General features: G+C 50.9%; 1 long non-coding RNA gene across 1 annotated transcript; it reads left to right on the top strand.

Moving 5' to 3' along the window:
• Positions 1-746: 746 nt before the first annotated feature.
• LOC129528097 (uncharacterized) lies at positions 747-21314 on the top strand. Its single transcript, XR_008673292.2, has 4 exons — positions 747-1455; positions 2729-2829; positions 9403-9499; positions 20846-21314. It is a non-coding gene; the product is annotated as an uncharacterized lncRNA (long non-coding RNA).
• The last annotated feature ends 621 nt before the right edge of the window (positions 21315-21935 follow it).

Here is a 21935-nt window from a genome sequence, read left to right as displayed (position 1 = left end):
TGGCCCGGAGCTCCTGTTCTGAGCAGGGAGCATCCCTGGACCGTGCCCTCGTTCCTTTGAGGTTTTCTGTGGCACGCACCACAGTTTAATGCGACTCACTCCAGCCATGCTGGGGCTGGTTTCCTGTTACAAACACAGGCTTAGTTTTAAGATCAAACAACTGTTTGGGTTGTGGTCTGACCTCGCAGGGGATGTGGCTCAGGGCCTGGTGCAGCCTGGCCAAGGGGTGACGTCCGGTCATGCTGGCTTCATTCCCTGAGCACCTCAGCCTTCTCTGTGTCCCCCATCCCTGCCCACCCGGCCTCCTCAAGCATCTGTTCAGCCCAGCCCAGGTTGCGCTCAGCAGCGGCTCACTGGCCCCTCTGCCATCCTTGCCACCGATGCCCAGCCTTATTTATTTGGGGTATTTCTGGGCCATTCCACCCACTCCTCTTGAGGGCACCCAGTGTGTCCCTTGCCCTGTGTGGTCGGCGCCCATCTCTGAAGTGCGGGAAGCAGGAAGCAAGGCCTGCTAATGGGAAGGACCCACGGCTCTGGCTAGAATGGCTTTGGCCCTAAGCCAAAACTGAGGGTGTGGGGAAGCAGGAAATCCAGTGTGGAAGCCATTTTGGACGTCAAATCAGTGGGTCAGGGACTGCTCACACGGGGTCGTCTTCTTGTGACTTTTCGGGGGCTTGCTTTTACCCCCCTTCTCTGGTGAGCTTTCTAGACAAGGCTGCGACATGACATTCTCATTCTGTTTGGAGCAGGATGAAGGCTTCGTGCGTAACACTATGAGGCGTGGACGGGGCTGAGAACTGGCGCACGGCTGCCACCTGCTGTGGTGGTGACCACCGGGAGTCTCCCTCGCGGGCTGTCTGGCTCAAAAGGTGACAAAGTTCCAGCCACGGGGCCCCTGCTCAGCCCTGAGGACACCCACACTGGCACAGAGGACACTGCGGCACTCAGGGAAGGGCACCTCCCCACGCTGGCACAGGGTCTCAGCACAGGGGACACTGCGGCACTCAGGGAAGGGCACCTCCCCACGCTGGCACAGGGTCTCAGCACAGGGGACAATGCGGCACTCAGGGAAGGGCACCTCCCCACGCTGGCACAGGGTCTCAGCACAGGGGACACTGCGGCACTCAGGGAAGGGCACCTCCCCACGCTGGCACAGGGTCTCAGCACAGGGGACACTGCGGCACTCAGGGAAGGGCACCTCCCCACGCTGGCACAGGGTCTCAGCGAGAGACTATGGCATTTGGGGAAGGGCCATTTTGTCATTGACTGGAACTTTCTCAAGAAAGCATTTTCCACTTGCGTTACCATGGAGGTTGGCTTTGCTGGAAACCACAGGACCCTGCCCTCCACCAGACACACAGTGTGCAGAGGCGTGTACCCGAAAAGCAAAGTGCGGCCTCACACGGTTCTTTAATCTGGAGCCGGACTCCTGGGAAACAAACCAAACAGACGCAGGTGCGTGCTCAGCTCTGCCGCTGCGGTTTGGTGCAGGACTAGGGCCGTGCGGATGCCTGGCAACGCAGCTGGGCCTCGCCGTGCCTGGGGGAGGATGTGGCGCTGGGAGCCCGCAGGCTGGGAGCAGGCGCCGGGGGAGCTTCGGCAGTTCTGGAGGGACTGGGTGTTCCCGCCAAGGCGTTGCTGTCCAGGGGCACAAAAAACAGCGTGGATGGGAAACGGAGCAGCTGCACTCTGTCCGATGAATCCGCACGTGGGCGGCTGCGTTCAGTGCTCCCTGGCACGGGGACCCCAAGCCGTAAGCCGGACACCACATTCCCAAAGCCAGGAGGGTCATGACATGTGCGTGCGGTGTCCAAAGGCCAAACCAAGGTTGCGGTCCCTGCCAAGTAGGCAGTGATTCACACCTGGGGAAGCGATGTGATTGGCTTTCTTCTATTCAAATAATGTAAGCATAAGGGACAGAGAACACCGGTGCTTGGCGCTTAACAAATCTCTGGGCATTTTGCCAAGGGCCGAGCTCGGCTCCCCCCCCAGCCCTGCCCCACACATGACAAGGCCCCATCGGCCCCCAAGTCCATCTGACCTCACACTCACACAACAGGCAAGCCTCTTTCCAAATGAGCACCCTTTCCAAAGCCCAAGTGGCCACTCCCCCACCATGGGGCTGGGACAGAGATGACCGTAGACCTCAAGCCGCTATGGGGACTTGGGTCACAAGGTGCCCCAATGCCCGGGTGCCCCCCTGTGCCTCAGTTTCCCCATGTGGGAAATGACTCCATGTTGGCAATGTGAGGCATCAAATATCTGAGACTTGGGCAGCGTCTCGTTGCCAAGTCAGGGCACTGCCAGCCGGGCCCAAATTCAAGGCGACGGCCAAGGCTTGGGGCACCACGGCCCCAGTGGTCAGCGGGGCCGTCATAAGATGGTGGGGCCGGTGAGGGTTTCAGAGACAGCTCTTCCCCTCACACTCCGATGCCGCAGAGAGAGCCCAGGGCTGCAGGTGGGGAAGGGTGTGCCTGCGTCTCCGACGGAGGTGACCTCTGGGGCTCTCCTGCTTGCTGCCCAGGTCGGACGTCCCTCTGCTGGCCCGTCTCCTGCGCCACACCCACCATTCCCTTCTCACCCCTTGAAGCTCTCTCGTCCTCACAAAAGCAACAGGGCCACTTATGCACCGTCCTGTTTTTCTGGACACCATGACCAGGATGGGACAGGGCTCGTGAACCCACACGTGAGATCACACTAAGATCCTAAAGGCTTTGTGCTTCTCCAGAGCGGCTGCTGTCTCATGCGCACCCGGCCTGCTGTGCCCGCCCCACCCAGTGTGCCCATCCTGCCCAGTGAGTGTCCCCCCCCGTGTGCCTGCCCTGCACGGTGAGTGCCCCCCTCCCAGTGAGTGTCCCCCACCCGGTGTGCCTGCCCTGCCCGGTGTGCCTGTCCTGCCCAGTGTGCCCTCCCGGTGTGCCCTCCCCGCTGGGTGTGTGCCCGCCTGGTGTGCCCTCCCCACCCCACCCCACCTGGTATGAGCGCCCAGGTCAGCCGGGCTGCAGGATTCTCAGGGAGTCTAGGCAACCGCCCCAGCCCCTGGCAACCCCCTTCTCAGCAGGCTGGACCCAGAGCCTCACAGGGGCGTCCCCAGCCCTTGACAACCCCCTTCTCAGCAGGCTGGACCCAGAGCCTCACAGGGGCGTCCCCAGCACTTCCTGCCCCTGGGGTTCCTCTTCCCTGATTCACCTGAGCCCAGACCGCACGTGGCAGACACGTTCCTGCCCAGACCTGGACGCCTCCATCTGCTTGGACCACTGGCTTCCCTCACGCTTTGACCGTCAGAACAGACAGGTGGTTTCTTTTAAACCTGGGCCACCCCGTTTTGCCCTGTAAATGCTGTTATTTTTAAAGCAACTGAATAATGTGATTTTCCTGCTTTGCTTCACGCCACCCCTGGGGCTGTGACTCTGCTGCTGCCCGCCCTTGCCCCGCCGCTCCTGCAGAAGCCTCCTCCCCACCCATAACTCACAGTGGCCACATGGGCTGGGCTTCTCACCTCGGCCACCTCCTCCCATGTCACCCATGTGATGACGACGGAGGGCCCAGGGGTGCCAGGACTCAGAGCCGGAGCCTCTGCCCTAGTGCCTGGCTCTGCGTGGGAGGTGGGGTGGCCAAGTTTCAGCTGTCTTCTCAGTGGGCCTTTGACACCACTTTGTATCTTCCTATTAAAAATGTGTGCAATGCTGTAATGGAGGGTGGCCTTTCCATCACCTTGGTGCCAGCACACACTCCACCCTCCAGGGAGGCCACAGGATCTGGTGAGGACAAGGCGCCCTCCACGGCAGCACAGCTGCCACAGCTTCCAGGGAGATCCCTGGGGGCCCACCGTGGGGCCACTTGCCAAGCTGCTCCCCCTTCTCCATCTTTCCTGACCTGCTTCGTCCTCTGGAACCCAGCCAGGCTGCTCTCCTCAGCAGCCTCCACACACGGGCGTGGCCATGAGGCCACTGTCCTTCCAGAGAATCCAGGGGACGGGAGGTGAGCCACTCCCGACGGGCGAAAGAGTCTTCCTGCGTGTCCCTCTCTGACCTGTGGGCCAGCTGGTGGGGAGACAACAGCCCCAGAGACCGTGAAGCCTCTGCCACGGCAGGTCTGAGTGAAGGGTGTCCTTCCTAGTGGTCCACTGTCGCATAAAAACAACTCCCAAACTCAACAGGGTTTCTGAAGGGCTTGGCTGGGTGGATCTGGCTCAGCTGAGCAGCTATCCCAGGCCATGGCTCTGAAGCCTCCACAGGGCTGGAGGGGCAGGTCCAAGCTCACCCCCAGTGCTGGCAGGTCGCGGCTCCTTGTGGCTGTGGGCCGGACGTCTCCTCACCATGAGGGCCTCTCCACGCAGGGCCCTGCACACAGTGGCTGGCTTCCTTCAGGACGAGTGACCCAAGGCAGACAGAGTGACCCAGAGGGAAGCCACAGGGTCCTTCAGGCCCTGGACTCAGGAGTGGCATCCGCTTGTGCTCTGGTCACATGGACACACTTCGCCCGGCATGGGAGGACGACACACAGCTTTGAGTACCTCCTTGTCTCTGGGCCGTCCCAGGCCCTCAGGCCCCAGAGATTCTGTGATTCTCCCAGCAAAACGCAGCCACTCCTCCCAAGGCCCCCAGAGTCTGCTGCCGTGCGAGGGCTCCACTGGCCCCAGGAGACTTTTCGAGGGTCCTGCACAGCTGCTGGCAGGCTTTGGTCCTTGCGGGCTGTTGTCTGGAGTCCTGTGCACCTCGGGAGATCGCTCTGTTCTCGCGTCGCCTGAGTTCCCATGGCATGGCTGCTGGCTTCACCCAAGCCCATGACCCAGGAGACAGAGCAACCAGGAGGGAGACCTGGCATGTCCAGCCCAGTTTCGGAAGTGACCCATCTGCACTCTGCCACATGCTGTCGGCCGCACAGACTCACCTGGGACAACGTGGAAGAAACCGCAAGGGCGTGAGTGACAGGAAGCCAGGCTCACCAGGCAGAGCCGTTGCATGAGCAGGACACAAACCTCCGTTGTGTCAGGATCTTTCCATCCCAGGGACCACTTCTTGCCGGAGATTAGCCCTTCCCACAGACACAGAGACTGGAACCTTCATGCAGGGCGTGGCCAAAATATATTTCTACAGCATAGTTACATTGGGGAGGAAACAGACAGGGCAGGTGGAGACTGGGGGCCCTGCCAGGGGCCAGGGTCTGCGGGAATGCGGGGGCAGACCACCCCCACCGAGCCCAGATGCCAGGGAAGGAGCCTGGCCAGAAAGATCCAGAAGGACTCGGTGACTGGCGGCCCTCGCTGCTCCCCATTCTTTGAGGCCGTTGTTCCCAGATGGGATGTCGGATGCGTCTCTGGCCCCGGCCCCTGGTGAAATGTGATGGAGGGGTGTGGATGGAGCGTGGTGGACACAGCAAGAGCCTGGCCAGGCATCCCTGGGGCAGGACAGCATCAGCCGGGGAGCGGGGTCTAGCCCCAGCCGCCTGGCACAGAATGGCGCCCAATTCTAGAGCTTGAATGAAAGAGGGAATTCAGGGGGACGCTTACACCAGCCAGGCCCTGGGGCACTCAGGACGGTAGCATCACGGGGTGCCAAAGTCTGCAAAGGTGACAGAGGACGTGGGGGCCTCGGCAGGGCTGCCTCCACTTCCCCAAGCATACAGAAGACAGGCAGGGTGGATGGGGGTGACCCGGCCTGGGACCTGGGCTGTACCTTAGACCTCAGTTCCCCTCCACATGGAAGCAGCACCAAGACCCGCAAGCCCTCGCTGTGGGGACCCCAGCCTCACCCACCGCCATCCACACGGCCCCCACACCCACGGCGTTCATCTGGGCCACGAGAAGTGTTCCTCCAGGGCACAGCCCACCCAGGCCCACCCTTGGAGCTTCCCTGGTATGGACTGGCTGGGCTGGCAGAATGGGTCAGAGTGCCAGGCAGACTCTCAGGGACTTGAAGCGAGGACGGAAAACACTCCCCAGACAAGGGCAGACACAGGAGGGAACAATGCCCGAGGACACAGGCCTGAGGCAGGCCAAGCGCTGCCACGCGTGGACTGGACGAAGGCCTGCTAGGCATGGCCTGGCTGGAAGTGAAGAACCGAGGCGGCACCCCTGGCCTGGAGGGAGCAGGTGGGAGCCCTTGCACTGGCTTCCTCTCCCCTGTTCTTATTCTTCTGGAATTAGGGAGGCTGCTGGGAGGTAGAGGAAGCACCTGCCCCAGTCCTCAGAGGACAGAATCATGCGAATGCTTAGTTACCGAGACCTCCTTCCCACCTGCGCGCCAGGCCAGCGGCTCTGCCCGTGACGGCCCCGGGCCTGGCCTGTGCTCAGCACTCATCACTCGTGGGTCTTCCAGGCCATGGTGGCATTGCACGCCCTGCCCCAGGTGTGGGGTTGTTTCATGTTTCAGAAGCCGAAGGACCTGCCCTCCCTCTCACCTCAACACAGCGCCTGGCAGAGAAGCAGTTCCTCTGTCTACTCCAGGGGCTCACACGCCCCTCTGTAGCCCGAAAGTCGGCCTCGGATGTGATAAGCCAGGAAACTCCCTGGTCACCAGTGCGTAAGCCCTCAGGGGCTCCAGACGCAGCAGCTGGTTCAGAATTTGTTATCCTGGACTAAAGCCTCCCCTTGCACCACCGTGGGGGTGGAAGGAGGTGGCTTGTCTGAGAAACACCAACATGGACAGGGACGTTCACTGTCACAGAGACAAGGCCTGGCCCCCACCTCCCCGCAGGACTCCCTCCCCAGTGCCTGGGCTGACGGCAGAACCAGACAACACCCAGTTCCGCTCCCCTCACCCTTGCCTTCGGAAGCAACAGATAACGGCAAACCCTTGTGTGCAGCGACCACGTGAAGACTGCGGCTGCGCGGGCTGTAGTTTCTTACCCTCTGTCAGCACGCACGGCTCTCCAACAGATGGGCGATTTCAAGTTGCTCTGCATCTTAAATGACCCCTTGATAAAACCCCAAACGGCTTTGGATGGGTCTGTTTCCTGTATCTTAAGCACAGAAAAAACAGCCCAGATGTTTCTGATTCATTCAAGCTTTAGTTCAAGAGCACGCTCCGCCGTGGGAGTTTCTTTGAAACTGAGGAGACGCACAGGCTCTTCCTCCACTTCCTCCTGCCTGGCTGAGAAAAGGGACTTGCTTGCAGCCACCTGAGAGCAAACAGCACAGGTGCACGGAAGAGGGTCCCGCAGAGCCCTGGGGAGCCCGGCTGGGGACTCTGGGAAGCGGACGGCATCCACACGTGTCCACGCATTCATCGTTGGTACGAGATCCAACTCCCTACCTCCCGGGGGTGCAGAACGCAGGGTCCAGGGAGACGGCAGCCACCTTGGGGAGGATTCGGCCTCGTGAGATAGCAAGGTCCTTCCCTCAGTGGTCGTGGCCTCCCCAGAATCCTACACCCCTCTGCTCTGCCCCCAAAGCCTGCACCCCCTTTAGAGGCCTCCTGAGCATGGAGACAGGTCGGTGTACCTGAGATCTGCAGGCACACAAATGTATCTGCAATGCTGCCTCAGTCAGCTGTGTCACATGGTTCTGCCGCTGCTCTGAAAATGGCCATTAGGTGGGAGTTTTTCTTTCCTTTTTCCTCTCCCCTTCTCTGTTATTGATTTAGAGACTTCATGCAGAAATTGAATAGGAGGAAGGGGGTGACAGTCCTCTGGGACCTGAAATCTCAGCCACGCCATGAGTGGCCGAGGGCCCAGGTCTGGTGACCAATGGTGAGAAGGAGTCATCTCTTAGAACGAGGTCCAGACAGTGCCGGGAACCAGGGGGTCCCACCAGGCACAGGCAGAACCAGCACGGTGCCTCCCCAGAGTCCGGTGACCTGAGAAGCTGCCAGGACGGCCGGACCCCAGTGAGCCAGTGACTGCTAGGACGGCCAGGCACTCTCAGCAGCAGAATTCCAGTTGCATTCATTTTCTCCAAGGCGTGCAGTGTGGGTTCGGACAGTTGGAGCTCAAGCGTTAGGTCTCTGTGGAGCAGGATCGTAGCTAGTTATTGGGAAATCACCAAAAATGCATCGATACACAATTCTAGGTTCCAAACAAGAAGAGAAAGAACACTTTCACTTCTAAAAGAAGGAAGATACAAAGCCTGGCAATGAGCAGAAGTTTACAGAACAGAAAAATATGGGGTTAAAAACAACCATTGGAGTCTTCCCAATTCTCGTTCAGAGAGGGTGGCATGAAAGCCAACAGAAATCGATGTCGATAGGAAACAAATGTCATCAGAGAAGGTAAGGGCATTCGCAGAGGGAGTAATGTTATTTGTGAACTGTCATGGCATGGCCGTTTTTAAACTTATCTTCACAGCATCTCTCCTCATAAGCAAGAGCATGAAGAGCACGGAGAATGTCTGTTTAGTGGCTGACAGCCATCACGGGGTCTCTACGTGCCGGCCAGTCCTCACCTCGTTTGCACGCGTTTATGAACTTAGCCCTCCCTCTGCACCATGAAGGGGCCCTTACCGTCCCGTTTCACAGGTGCGGAGACAGAGGCTCGAGGGGAGAAACGGCCCTGGCGGGCGAAGGCAGAGCTGAGCTTCCGAGAAGGGCCCCCTGTGTTCAGAACTTCCAAAGCGGAAGTAGAAGGTGTCCTGTGGGCAGGAGGGGAGGGAGGAACTCCCAGATGACAGGTGCGAGCCGCGGCCTCGTGCTGACGTGTACAGCGGGAGGGACCCTGGCATCCAGGGGCTTCTTTCTTGGGAAAACACCAAGTGTAGAAACAGTCAACCATCGTTGTCTCTCACGTAGGATTAACTGTTGCTTTTCAGCTTTTTTACACTTATTTTTTTTAAGCTATGGTCACTATACTTTTTTCTCTGAAATAATGTTAGACTTATGGAAGAGTTGCCAAGATCGTCCAGGAGTCCCCGCCCCCTTCAGGCAGCTTCCTCCCGCGTCAGCACCTTGCGTACCCGACCTTGACCACAAGGATTGAGGCTAAGAATTAACACGGGGCAATTAACCACACAGTAGCTTGATTCAGATTCCTCCAGTTTCTGGTAACATCCACCTCCTGCTTTAGAAACAACACTGAGTTCCATGAGCATGCAGGTGTCATCTCGCTGTAGGCTCCAGCCCACGACAGGCCCCATGTTTCCTTGCCTCCCATGGCCTTGCCACTTGGAAGAGCACTGGCTGGGTGTTTTGAAGAACAGCCCTCAGTTTGGGTTTGCTATTTTATCATGTCTGGATCGAAGTTACGTGTCTGTGCCAAGAAACTGGCAGAAGCCCCATACCCTGTTCAGCGTCCGCAGTAGTGACTCACGGGCCCTATGCTTTGCCTCACTATGGGTTGTTTTGGCCCTGGTCACCTGGTTCTGGTGGGATCTGCTGGCTTCCCCCACTGTAACGTCACTATTCTTCATTTGTAATTTATTTATTTGTATTTACTTATTTTGAGATGGGGTCTCTCTCTGTCCCTCAGGCTGGAGTGCGGTGGTGCAATTTCAGCTCATGGCAACCTCTACCTCCCGGGCTCAAGCGATCCACTGGCTCAGCCTCCCAAGTAGCTGGGACTACAGGTGTGTGCCACTGTGCCCAGGTAATTTTTGTATTTTTTTAGAGACAGGATTTCACCGTGTTGCCCAAGCTTCTCTCAAACTCCTGAGCTCAGATGATCTACCTTCCTTGGCCTCTCAGGGAAGATACTTTGAGACTACAAGAGTATCCTATTTCTCCTCAAAGTCTTTTCTGCTAATTTTAGCATGGGTTGGTGGGTTTTGTCTGCAACAATTACTGCTGTGGTGTTCTAAGATGATTTGTTTCCTCACTACTCTGCTGGAATTCCTCTGAAGGAAGGACCGCCCTCCCCTCACTGATTTATTCAACCTTGTGCCTCCATGTGGACTTGCGCATGTTTATGCTTTGGGTGATCATCCCACACTGTCATTATTTACTTAGTTGCTAAAATTTACCCAGCTCTGGCCGCTGGGCTTTTCCAGGCGGGCCCTTGGGAACCTCCCATCCTTCAGGAGTACTTTCTTGCTTTCCAGCATAACCCCAGGCTGCCCCGGTTTTTCCCCCAGCCCTGGAATCCATCATTTCTCCAAGGAACCCTGCTCTTTTTACTGGAGAATGAGCTTTAGAGACCAAGGTCAGGGCACTAACTGTGCTCATTGCTGCTGGGGTGTCGCTGAGCAAAGAGAAATGTGAATAGCAAATTAGCCTATAATTATTAATAAATATTTATTGATGGGTAGATAAAGGAATGAATGAAGGAGGAATTATTCAAAATACTCAAAAGATGGATGTTGAGTATGACACTTCCTCCTTGTAAGAGATAATTTAAATGTAAATGAACATGTATCTAACTTACAGCAGGGGCTATGCCTCTTGGTGTTTTCCTGTGTGTACATCGCTGTGACACATGAAAAACGGAGAGACACCCAGAGGCAATGAGAAATGCTGGACGATGCAAAGTAAAACAAAAGCAAACATTTAAAACAAACTTCTAAGTTTACAAGAAAGAAAGAACAGACTTCGAAAAAATACCCACCTGTCGATAAAATGAGATAAATTGACCACAGATGAACCTGCTCATCAAACAGTCTGGGATCCATATTTCCATTATTTCTGTGATGCCAGAACTACCAGGTAAAAAGACAAACAAACAGAAACGGTCCCAGGCTGGTGACAAGCCAAGACTGCCTAAACCAGGGCCACCTGCTCCGAAGGGGGACTCCCCCACCTGCCTCCTGAGATTCCCACAGTCAGAGTTCCCCCGAAGACGATCCTACAGTCCTAGTGATGAAACACCCAGGGAAGCCAGCCCCAGGAGTGAGAGCTGCCAGAGGCCACCTGTGCCCAGACACGAGCCCCAGAGTTAATCTATAGTGACCACCTTTACAGGTATCAACTGTAGAAGAAGGGTTCAAAATCAAAGGAAAACATGGGACACCATGAAAAATATGAAGAGTTTTAAAAGAATAAAATAAAGCTTCTAAAAATGAAGTGTACAGCTATTGAAATTTCTGTTTTTCTTTGAATGGCTGAAGGGGATAGTTCCCTTTCTCTGTGGGTTTTCAGCAGTTTCCCTGTGATTTTCAATAGGAAAAGCAACAGATTCAGCATAGCTGAAAGATTTCCCCTACAAAATAGCCCACAATGTCCACACAGAGAGTGAAGGAGGTGCGGACAAATGGGAGATGAAGACACACAGAGGAGAGAATGAAAAGCTTCCACTGGTTGTTAACAGGATTCACAGGGGAACAGGAAATCAAATGTTACGGGCTGGCAATAATAGAACAAGACAGATAAACTCACATCCAGACACATTGCAATGAAACCATAAAACACAGAAGACTGAGATCTTTAAAGCAAAAAACAATTGCTTTAAGGCACGTTAACTACAAAGGGGCATTTGAACTGATGGAGGCTTCCCAAGAGCAGAGGCAGGACAGAGACGCAAAGTCCCTTCCACACAGTGGGGGAATGGCAGGCAGCCTCAAATTCGACACCCGGTTTGTGGGGTGAGAGGTTTTTCTCATTATCTTGATTGTGATAATGCCTTCATGGGTTTATATCTATATTTCAAAACCTACCAAATTGTAGCCTTTCAATACAATCGTTTTTGTATGCCAGTTGTTCCTGCATAAGGCTGTAAAAAAAAAAAAGAAGAAGAAGAAGAAGAAGAAAAGAAAGACAAACCCTAACAGACAGGCTTCACAGCGGATTAGACGCAACTGAAGAGGAGACTGGGAAGCCAGACCATGAGGCAGTGGAAAATATCCAGACAGAAGAACAGAGAGAAAAACCTAAACCCTAAAATAAAATCCAACGATTAAAAGATGGGAGACATGTTGGAAACAACTAGCAGCAGCGAAGTGTTTGTGGCATCCTGGAAAGAGGGCCAGGAAGCGTAGCCATCCCTGAGCCAGATAAGAGCAGAGAAAACAGCGTAGACAAATCACAGGAGAACTGCTGGGAACCACAGGCCAGGGGAAATATCCCTAAGGCATTCAAAGAAAAGAAATGCCATTTTATAAGGAGCAGTAAAATAATGGAATCCAGGAGAGAATGGACCTCCATCCTCCTGACGCGAAGAGAACACAACTGCCAAGCCAGGCTTCCCTGCCCAAGACAAACAGGCTCCACGAGTGAAGGTGAAGCAGACATTCCAGATTAAAAAACAAAACAAAAAGCAGAAAAAACTCTTTGGCAAGATCCTGCGCTGAAGGAGACGTGATATGAAGTTACTCAGGCAGAGGAAATGTATCACAGATGGAAGCAAGGAAGTGCCAGGCAGACTGCAAAGCACAGGAGGACAAATGCACCACAAACCCACACGCTGGCGAGAGCTCCAAAGCAACTCTGCGTCAGAGTCCAAGTGGGTAGAACCAGACAGACAAACTCACATCCAGACACATTGTAGTGAAACCACAAAACACGGAAGACTGATATCTTTCAAGCAAAAAAACACAATGGTTTTAAGGCACATTAACTACAAAGGGGTGTTTGGACTGATGGGGGCTCCCCAAGAGCAGAAATGGGGCAGTTAAAGCGGACAGCCACCAAAGCACGAAAGGGGCTGTGCACATCGGGCACCACGAGCTCAGCTGCGTGAGCCGGGCTCTGTGAAGGAGGGGCTAAGCTGTGTTTAACTGAAGAGTTCATGGAGGGAAACTGGAATACGTAAAACACGACAAGGTTTCTTTCTACTTAGTAAAGTCAGAAGATCAATTTAAATACAAATATATTAGGAATTGCACTAAATACTCTCATTAAGAGGTAAACATCTCCAAGGTCAGGTTGGACTTGAAACAAAACAAAAACCTATGCATGGCTTTTGAGAGATATGTCTTAAATATAAGTATATTAAAGGTGAAAAGTAAGAAGGTAGAAAAAGACGTGCTATCCAAATTCCAGTCAAAGGGAAGCTGGCACAGCTGCACCACTGTCCAAGCTGACGTTAGGGCAAGAGGCACTCACGGTGATGGGGGACTGGTCCCCTAGGAAGGTGCAGCAATTTCCCAGCCGTGTGCACCTAATCACATAGCCTTATTATAGGGTGTAAAATTCAACAGAATCCACAGTCATTGTGGGAGTTTTAAGCACGGGATTCTCAGTAACTGTTAAACCTGCTAAGAAATTGCCAAAAGAGACTGATTTGTAAAACATCGTTTACATAATCAACAAATATAAGGCCCTGTACTGAATGCATTAAACAAAATGCTCATGTGCACACAGAACATTTAAACTAAATGACAACAAACTGGTCACGAAGCCAGACGACATTGTAGGATTAAAACCATTTAGGATATTTTCTCTGATCCCAATGCAATAATGAAAACCTAATTTTTAAAAACCATAAAAAAATCAGTGTTTGAAAATTAAACAGTGACCTTCTAAATAGTTCAAGGGTTAAAAAATAAATCACAAGAGAAATTAAAGCATATTTGAATGAAACAATAAGAATATGACAAATTAAAACTTGAGAGATGTAGTGATTTTATAGCCTTAAATAAATATTTAGGGGAAAAAAAAGGACTTAAAAATAGTGACCTATTATCCATCTCAAGAAATTAGATTGGCCAGGCACAGTGGCTCATGCCTGTAATCCCAGCACTTTGGGAGACCGAGACGGGCAGATCACGAGGTCAGGAGATCGAGACCATCCTGGCTAACATGGTGAAACCCCATCTGTACTAAACACACAAAAAATTAGCCAGGCGTGGTGGCGGGCGCCTGTAGTCCCAGCTACTCGGGAGGCTGAGGCAGGAGAATGGCATGAACCCGGGAGGCAGAGCTTGCAGTGAGCAGAGATCGCGTCACTGCACTCCAGCCTGGGCGACAGAATGAGACTCCATCTCAAAAAAAAAAAAAGAAATTAGATTAAAAAGGCAAAGAAAGCAGTAGAAAGGAAATAATAAAGATAAGAACAGAAGCTAATAAAATCAAGGAGACACAATAGAACATCTTAAAAATAAAAGATGATTCTTTGAAAAGAACAAAAACACTAATAAAATCTTGCCAAAAGTAATAAAAGAAAAAGAGAAAAGGCATGAAGTATTAATATTAAAAATAAAAAGAGAGATGTTACTGTATATTCTGAGGATACTTAAAAATAATGAGCTTATTTTGAAATAATGTGCCATTATATTTGACAATATAGAGGAAATGAATGAATTCCAAATAAACACAGTTTTTCAAAACTGATGCAAGAATGAAAGAAGACTTGAAGAAATTAGAGAAGACACAAACAAGTGGAAAAACATCCCATGCTCATGGATAGGAAGAATCAATATCATTAAAATGGCCATACCGCTCAAAGCAATTTACAGATTCAGTGCTATTCCCGTCAAACTACCAACAACATTCTTCACAGAACTAGAAAAAAATTATTTTAAAATTTATATGGAACCAAAAAAAGAGCCCGAGTAGTCAAGGCAATCCTAAGCAAAAAGAACACAGCTGGAGGCAACACGTTACCTGACTTCAAACTATGCTACAAGGCTACAGTAACCAAAACAGCATGGTACTGATCCAAAAACAGGCACATAGACCAATGGAACAGAAGGGAGAGCCCAGAAATAAGACCACACATCTAAGACCATCTGATCTTCAACAAAGCTGACAAAAACAAGCATCGGGGAAAAGATTCGCTATTCAATGAATGAATGTGGGATAACTAGCTAGCCATGTGCAGAAGATTGAAGCTGGACCCCTTCCTTACACCATACACAAAAATCAACTCAAGATGGATTAAAGACTTAAATGTAAAACCCAAAACTATAAAAACCCGGAAGACAACCTAGGCAATACCATCCTGGACATAGGAAAGGGCAAAGATTTCATGACAAAGGCACCAAAGGCAATCACAACAAAAGCAAAAATTTGCAAGTGGGATCTAATTAAACTTGGTAATTCTGCATAGCAAAAGGAAATACAACAGAATAAACAACCAACAGAATGGGAGAAAATATTTGCAAACTTTGCACCCGACAAAGATCTAAGATCCAGCATCTATAAGAAACTTTAACAAATTTACAAGAGAAAAACAAACAATCACATTAAAAAGTGAGCAAAGGACATGAACAGATACTTTTCAAAAGAAGACATACAGCCATAAAAAAGAATGAGTTAATGTCCTTTGCAGGGACATGGATGAAGCTGGAAGCCATCATTCTCAGCAAACTAACACAGGAACAGAAAGCCAAACACCACATGTTCTCTCTCATAAGAGGGAGTTGAACAATGAGAACACATGGACACAGGGAGGGGAACATCATACAGTGGGGCCTGTCTGGGGGTGGGGGTCAAGGGGAGGGAGAGCATTAGGACAAATACCTAATGCATGCAGGGTTTAAAACCTAGATGATGTGTTGATCGGTGCAGCAAACCACCATGGCACATGTATAACTATATAACAAACCTGCATGTTCTGCACATGTATCCCAGAACTTAGAGTAAAATAAAAAAAAAAGAAGAAGACATACATGCAGCCACAAGCATAGGAAAAAAAGCTCAATGTCACTGATCACTAGAGAAATGCAAATCAAAACCACAGTGAGAAACCATCTCACACCAGTCAGAATGGCTATGATTAAAAAGTTAAAAAATAACAGATTCTGGTGAGGTTGTGGAGAAAAGGGAATGCTTATACATTGTCGGTGAGAGTAAAAATGAGTTCAACCATTGTGGAAAGCAGTACGGCAATTCTTCAAAGAGCTAAAAGCAGAAATACCATTTGACCCAGCAATCCCATTACTGGGTATATGCCCAGAGGCATATAAATCATTCTACTGTAAAGACACATGCACACGCATGTGCACTGCAGCACCATTCGCAATAGCAAAGACATGGAATTCACCTAAGTGCCCATCAGTGACAGATTGGATAAAGAAAATGTGGTACATATACACCATGGAATACTATGCAGCCATAAAGAAGAATAAGATCATGTCTTTCAAGAGAACATGGATGGAGCTGGAGGCCATTATCCTTAGCAAACTAATGCAAGAACAGAAAGCCAAATACTGCATATATTCACTTATAAGTGGGAACTAAGTGATGAGAACACATGGACACAGAGAATGGAACAACAGACACTGGGATCTACCTGAGGGGGGAGGTGGGAGGAGGGAGAGGAGCAGAAAAGATAACTATCAGTCATCTTTTGGACTTGATGCCTGAGTGATGAAATACTCTGTACAACAGCCCCCTGTGACACGTGTTTATCTATGTAACAAACCTGCACATGTACCCCCAAAGCTAAAATCAAAGTTAAAAAATAAAATATAAATATTATTTCATGGTGTTCTAGCACCTTGAAAAAAAAGAATAAAAGAATAAATCTGAATAGATTCCTTTAAGAAATGGAATCTGGGCTGGGCGTGGTGGCTCACGCCCATAATCCCAGCACTTTGAGAGGCCGAGGTGGGTGGATCATGAGGTCAGGAGATCAACACCATCCTAGCCAACATGGTGAAACCCTGTCTCTATTAAAAATACAAAAAAATTAGCTGAGTGTGGTGGTGCATATCTGTAGTCCCAGCTACTCAGGAGGCTGAGGCTGGAGAGTTGCTTGAACCTGGGAGGCAGAGGTTACAGTGAGCCAAGATCGTGCCACTGCACTCCAGCCTGGGGACACAGCAAGACTCCATCTAAAAAAAAAGAAAAGAAAAGAAAAGAAATGGAATCTGTAATTTAAAATTTTACCACAAAGAAAACTCTAGACCAAAGTGGTTTTACTAGTGAATTCTTCTAAACATTTAGGAAGTAACACCAAACTTGTAGAGTGCTTCCACAGAACAGAAGCAGGAAATATTTCACAAATAATTCTATGAGGCCCGCATACCTCCATGTCCAACAACTAGACAAATTACAAGAAAAAATATTATAGCTCAATCACTCTTGTGGACATGAATGCAAAAATCCTCAACAAAATATTAGCAAACCGAAGTCAGATTTACATAAAAGGCATAATATATAATAACCAAGACATATTTTTCTAGAAATTCAAGGTTGGCAATTTAATATATTAATAGACTAGAGGGGAAAAATCATATAGTCATTTCAACTGATGATTTTTAAAAAGCACTTAATACAAGGCAACACCACTCATGAAAAATATGTTAAGCAAACTAGAAATAGAACGTTACTGCCTTAATTTGATAAAAAGCACCTACAAAGCCCTGCAGCAGGTGCGATGGGAAGACACAGAGCGCTTTCCCTGAGATGGGTCGGCTCTCACCTAGTCCACCCAGCAGGGTGCTGGGGTCATGGCCAGTGCTGACAGGTAAGAAAAAGAGAAAAAGAAGTAGCACAAAATAAAACTAGCACTTGTTGAAAACACAACCGTGCCAGTAGAAAATCCAAATGAATCTATGGATCCTCAGAATTAATACATTTAGCAAGGTTATTGAGTACAAGGTCAACATACAAGCTGTATTTTTACAGATGAGCAGAAGCAAACAGAAAGTGTTTTAAAATGTAAGGTTTTATAAATGGCAGTGAACCCATGAAAATACTCTGAGCCTCACTCATCAAGAGGGAAACTCAATCAAAACCACAATGAGATGCAACCTCATGCCCATTAGAAGGCAAGAAATAATAATAATAATAATAATAATAATAATAATACCTGTTGGGGAGGAAGTAGAGAAACTGGAACCTCGTGTACATTTCCTGGGAATGTCAAATGGTGCAGCTTCTGTGAAAAGCAGTAAGGCAGCTCCTCAAAAAATTACGAATAGAATTGCCATATGATGCAGCAAGTTTGCTTTGGGTCTGTACCCAAACTAATTGAAGGAAGGGTCTAGAACAGAACTTCCACACCTATGTTAATAGCAACAGTACTTGCAATAGCCAAAAGGTGGATGCAACCCCAGTGTCCACCAATGGAAGAATGGGTACATGCAACATGATCTATTCACACAATGGACCATCACTCGGCCCTTCTCCATCAATGGAAGAATGGGTATGTGCATCGTGGTCTAGTCACACAATGGACCATAACTCAGCCCTTCTCCATCAATGGAAGAATGGGTACATGCATCGTGTTCTATTCACACAATGGAACGTCGCTCAGCCCTTCTCCATCAATGGAAGAATGGGTACGTGCATCATGTTCTATTCACACAATGGACCATCACTCAGCCCTTCTCCATCAATGGAAGAATGGGTACGTGCATCATGTTCTATTCACACAATGGACCATCGCTCAGCCCTTCTCCATCAATGGAAGAATGGGTACGTGCATCATGTTCTATTCACACAATGGACCATTGCTCAGCCCTTCTCCATCAATGGAAGAATGGGTACGTGCATCATGTTCTATTCACACAATGGACCATCGCTCAGCCCTTCTCCATCAATGGAAGAATGGGTATGTGCATCGTGGTCTATTCACACAATGGAACGTCGCTCAGCCCTTCTCCATCAGTGGAAGAATGGGTACATGCATCATGTTCTATTAACACAATGGACCATCACTCAGCCCTTCTCCATCCACGGAAGAATGAGTATGCATAACGTGGTCTATTCACACAATGGAATGTCACTCAGCCCTTCTCCATCAATGGAAGAATGGGTACGTGCATCATGTTCTATTCACACAATGGACCATCGCTCAGCCCTTCTCCATCAATGGAAGAATGGGTATGTGCATCTTGGTCTATTCACACAATGGACCATCGCTCAGCCCTTCTCCATCAATGGAAGAATGAGTATGCATAACGTGGTCTGTTCACACAATGGACCGTAACTCAGCCCTTCTCCATCAGTGGAAGAATGGGTACGTGCATCATGTTCTATTAACACAATGGACCATCACTCAGCCCTTCTCTATCCATGGAAGAATGAGTATGCATAACGTGGTCTATTCACACAATGGAATGTCACTCAGCCCTTCTCCATCAATGGAAGAATGGATACATGCATCGTGGTCTATTCACACAATGGACTGTTGCTCAGCCCTTCTCCATCAGTGGAAGAATGGGTACACGCATCATGTTCTATTCACACAATGGACCATCACTCAGCCCTTCTCCATCAATGGAAGAATGGGTACATGCATTGTGGTCTATCCACACAATGGACCGTCGCTCAGCCCTTAACAGGAAGGAGATTCTGACACAGGCTACCACATGAACAAACCCTGAGGACATGATACTGAGTAAAATGGGTCAGTCACAAAACTACAAATTCTGCATGATTTCACTTACAGACGGTCCCTAGGGTTGTCAAATCCACAGAGACACAAGGTAGAATAGTGGGTGCCAGGGTCTGGGGGAGGTGGGTGGGGAGTTAGCATTTATGGTGACAGAGCTCCAGTTTTGCAAAATGAAAATGTTCTAGAGATGGTTGTTGGTGATGGTTGCATGGAATAATAATGCCACTGAACTGTGTACTTAAAAATGATTCAGATGGTAAATTTTATGTTTATGTATATTTTACCAAAATTTAAAAAATGGGAAAATATCACATTTTCAGCTGCATAAAATGCTATGGTAAATCTAGCTAAACTTTCCTCTACACGGAAAATGACAAGGTCTGATTGACGGCCATAGGCTATTCAGGGAACAGGGTTTCTGGGGGCAGCAAGCCAGGGGCCCAGGAGCTGGGTCCGTTTGAATTCTCCTTTGAAAGGAGGGCCAGGAGAGAGCTGCCCCAGAGGTCCCTCAGCAGGGCTGGAGTGCATTCCCACAGAGCAGGATGGAGCTGAGGCAGTGGCCCCTCCTCTGGGGCCTGGTGGGTGGTTCCCAGGTTCTGGGACCTCCTTACATCGGGCAGCGTCTTTCAGCATGGGAAGCTGGAGGCACTGGGAGATGGTAGGCTGGGGTTCTGGGCAGCTGTGCCGCGCGGGCCTGGACTGCTGGGTCCTCGGAAGGCTTTCGCCCTGCAAGGACATGTGGGCTGTGTGGCTGGAGAAAGAGGACTAGGGCCCAGGGCGTGAAGCGGCCTTGGATGTGGCTCAGGGGTTCCATGGCCCCACCGTTGCCTGCTCTCCACAGAGGCCCCACTGCCCACCCCACACTCCTGGTTCCACCGGGGACTCACTCCGTCCACACACATCCTCAGCGTGGGCGCTGGTCCCTTGTCCAGGACCAGATGCTGAGCCCACCCTCCAGCTGGGGCTCTTGTGACCCCAGTGAAGCCCACGGAGCCACTCCCTGCAGTGAAACCTGAAGCACATCTCGATGACACCGACGTCATTGACCGGGAAAGGCCAGCTCCAGAACATACCATGCGTGAAGGAGCCGCCATGGGCCAGGGTGGTGGCTCTGTGGACACAGGCCCTGGGCTGAGGCCACCCTCTTCTGTGGGGGTCAGCACGGGGACCGGCCCTTCCCTCTTGGACCTGGTGGACCCTGTGGCACGTGGGGTGGCATCGGCTGCCTGGGCACAGCTCTCAGCGGGAGGGCCAGGTCCCAGGAAGTGAAGCAGGGGCTGCCAGGCCCCCACAGGCCACCTCACCTGCAGCCCCTCTTTCTGGCCCTCTGCACGCAGGGAAGTGGTGGTCAGAGAGGGGCACACGGGCGGGCTGGCAGCCGCCCTGTCCCCATGCCCCCACTCCAGACTTTCCCCTTCCCATCCTTCCCAGAGGACCCAAGGGAGGACCATGCCTTTTTAAATTATTTTTAATTTTTTGGATACATAACAGTTGTACATATTTATGAGGTATGTGTGCTATTGTGACGTGTGCACGTAACACCTAACGATCAGACCAGGAAAACTGGGCTACCCATCACCTCGAGCGTTGATCATTCCTTTCTGTCAGGAACATCCCAAATCCTCTCTTCTTGCTATTTTGAAATAAACAATAAAGTATTAACTATAGTCACCCTACTGTACCACCAAACAGCAGGTCCTAGTTCTTCAGCCTGGCAGCATGCCTGCAGCCCTTCATCTCCCCCTTCCCTTCCCAGCCTCCGTGGCCACCAATCTCCTCCATGAGACCCACTCTCAGCTCCCGCAGGAGGGAGGCATGGGGCGTTCATCTTTCTGCGCCTGGCTTCGTTCCAGTTCCATCCACGCTGCCGCGAACGGCAGGATTTCGCTCTTTTCAGCTGAAGAGTACCCCACGGCGTCCACGCACCTCGTTTTGTCTGTCCACACATCTGCTCATGGACAGACGCCCAGGTTAATTCCGCATCTTGGCTATTGAGATTAGGCTGCGGTAAACCCAGCAGCACAGACATCCCTCCACAAATTTCTTTCCTTTGGATGGGTGCCCGGCAGGAGATTTCTGGGCCCTGCGGGAGCTCGGTCTTTAGTTTTCTGAGGAGCCTCCCCACCGTCACCTCCCTGCCAAAGGTGCTCATGGGTTCCCCTTTCTCCACACCCCGGCCAGCACATTTTCTGGTTTTTTAAAATCCCTTTATTAAAGTTTGTGAAACTGGGTTTTGAAGCAGTTCTTGAAGAAAACCTCTGAATGCTGTGACTGTTTCCCTGTAAGCTGAAGGCGTGGGTCGCTGTTTTGGGTGGAAGTAGGTGGGGCTGGCTCATGCTCTGGGGAGGCGGGATTTGAAGACACAGCTTATGGAAGGTTCCTGTGGGTCTCCTTAGGGAAATGGGGAATGTCCCCGTTCCCACCCCCAAGGGACACAGTCTGGAAGAAGACAGGAAACAGACAGATTGGCTACAATCCGCAATGTGGGCTCCAGGCCGTTGTGAGCTGAGAGGAGGTGAGGAGAGGGGAAGGGAAGACAGAGAGGAGCTGCGGGCACGTGGGCGGGATGACGCCTGCACTGAGGAAGGCCAGAACCCCAGACAACGACATCTTTTTGGGTTCTGCTGTGACTCCCTACAGGAACCCCAGACCTCCAGGAAGCCCAGTGACACGGCGGCCTTCACTGTCCCCCGACAGCCAGGTGTCCACGAACCCTCATCTGGTGGCCTTTGTGACAAAGGAAAGTGGGCTGGCTGTGAAATAACAGCAAATGGATAGCAAGCGTCAGAAGAACTGTATTCCCACACCCATGCACACACACACACACACACACGGAGACACACGCA

Source organism: Gorilla gorilla, chromosome 19, assembly GCF_029281585.2.
Source record: "Gorilla gorilla gorilla isolate KB3781 chromosome 19, NHGRI_mGorGor1-v2.1_pri, whole genome shotgun sequence".
NCBI classification, from domain to species: domain Eukaryota; kingdom Metazoa; phylum Chordata; class Mammalia; order Primates; family Hominidae; genus Gorilla; species Gorilla gorilla.
The sequence above is the reverse complement of the archived record's forward strand: the minus strand, read 5'-3'. Positions and strand labels throughout refer to the sequence as shown.